The 2,113-nt window shown below is 48.7% G+C and overlaps 1 pseudogene; it reads right to left on the bottom strand.

Moving 5' to 3' along the window:
- Positions 1 to 529: 529 nt before the first annotated feature.
- Positions 530 to 1,583, bottom strand: LOC124990565 (poly(rC)-binding protein 2-like; annotated as a pseudogene).
- Positions 1,584 to 2,113: the final 530 nt, after the last annotated feature.

The following is a 2,113-nucleotide window of genomic DNA, read 5'->3' as shown; positions in this document are numbered from 1 at the left end:
GTCATAGGAAGAAAGATCAAGGGCCAACAAAAAACATGGGAGTGGTGACAGAGGAAAATATCTTAATTGCAATAAAGACTTTCATTCAAAACCCAATTGGGGTCCAGTAAGGGATAAAAGGGACAACAGGAATAAACCCACATGAGTCACTGTGGCTTCCAATTTCTATTCACAAGGAAAAAGCTCTGGTTCATTCTTTTAATTTTTTAAAAAAAATTCTTGATATTCCAGAACTTAACTGAAATGAATTAATAGTATACTTCCACATTTTCATGACAAAAAAAATCATGAGCCATAAAGAATGGGGAGAAGCTTATAAAATTAAATATGGACCTCAGCCTTAACAGCTGAACAGAAAAAAGAATTAAAACACTTTCATTAAAAAATCATGAGTGGATGATAAAGTATGTAGAAACTGAAAATTTACAAACTATTTAAAACCTGGAATCGCTGACTGTTCAGGAACTACACAGATGGATCATGGAGGTGGTGAACAGCAGAAAGGGGCTGGGGGCGAATCTGCATTGTCCTACCTGTTCCCCATGCCACCCATCTCCAAGGAAGGCCTGGCATTGATTAGATACTAAGCCAGGCTAGCACTGGCAGCAGATCCAGCGACAGTATCCTGCCTATAAGTAGATCCTTCCACTGGGCCGGCAGCTTGATCTGCACCCCAGACATCTGGCGGATGTCACTGATTTTGGCACCATGATGCCTGGTTATGCAACCAATCAAGTTGGAATGGTGAGTGTGTGAGAAGTGGTCTGAGCAGATGCTTCCAGGTCTGCCCAATAGCTTTCACCTCTGGAGAGCAGGATTCAATGCCACTGAATCTGGCGTTGCCACGTGTCATAGGAAGATGAGACTCTTGCATTACCCATTGGTGCAGCTTGGTCAAGTCTGGCTATGGAATGGAATACTGTCCTTGAATGGCACAGGCCACTAGAGGTATCCCTCCAGGTCAGGGTTGAGGCACATGGAAAAGCTCACAATGTCACTGCCTGTGCTGTACCTGTCCTGACCACCTGCAAAGATGACTGGAGAACTTGACAGCTTGGGTGGGTATGGATGGTCATGACCTTCGGGGAGACTCCAACATGGCATGCAGGTCTGTTTCACACAGTCAGGGATGGACTCGGGAGTGCCAGCAACAGTGATGGCCTGCTCAGTTGAACTGGGGAGCGTGTCCCCTGCCACCTGGACTTGAGCCCCCATACTCCCTCGTATTTTCTTGATCTTGCAACCACCTTTTCCAATGAGAGAGCCACACTGACTAGCAGGCACCACCAGCCCCAGAGTGACCAGGTCTACTGGAAACTGTGCTATTGGTCATAGAGCCACTGTTGTCCTCTACCGGTTTGTCAAGGATCATAGCAAAGGCTTTGAAGATGGCGTTAGCAGGGACAGCCGAAGCCATCATGCTCAGGAGAGTTGCTCCTGTGACGTTGGTGCTGCGCCACTCCCCCGCCCAGCTCCTTAACTGATCCTCCTTTCTTTCCGACCATACTGCCAGCTTCCCTTCCACACCTAAGTAGCCGAATGAGAGTGACATTCAATCCACCTTCAGTCACACCCGTGTTCATGTCGAGGGTTATGGGGAGCTGGACTTTGAGTGGCCACGTCTTTGGTCACTGGTGATGGGGAGTCAAAAACTGCAGGCATGAGGCCACTGAGGGGAAAAAGGGAGCAGGCGGGAAGGGGAAGGAGGGAGGCTGGGGAAGGAACAATAGGGGCAGGGGGAAGGCAAGAGGGGCCTGTGGGCAGGTGGATGAGGAGGGGGCTCGGAAGAGGAGGAGGAGGAGGAGGAAGGGGGAAAGAGACCCCAGAGCAGGAGAGGGCTCAGGGTACCCTGCACTCTCTTCTCAATTGAAAGTCTTTGAAATAAATACACACTTGTACATCTTTAGACCTGGATGGGTGGGGTCCTGCTGATCCTGAGATGCCCTCAAGACATATTTCCTATGTCATGGTGCAAAGCGATCGGCTTTTTATTCTTTTTCCTGCCTCTGGTTTATTTGTACAAATATTACAGAAGGACATCAGCCCCCTGCAGATAGGGGCCCAGGGGTTACACTAGTCCTCTGTCCTCTCCTTCACAGACAGAGGCCTTTAC

The sequence above is a fragment of the Sciurus carolinensis genome, chromosome 8, assembly GCF_902686445.1.
Source record: "Sciurus carolinensis chromosome 8, mSciCar1.2, whole genome shotgun sequence".
Taxonomy (NCBI): Eukaryota; Metazoa; Chordata; class Mammalia; order Rodentia; family Sciuridae; genus Sciurus; species Sciurus carolinensis.
The sequence above is the reverse complement of the archived record's forward strand: the minus strand, read 5'-3'. Positions and strand labels throughout refer to the sequence as shown.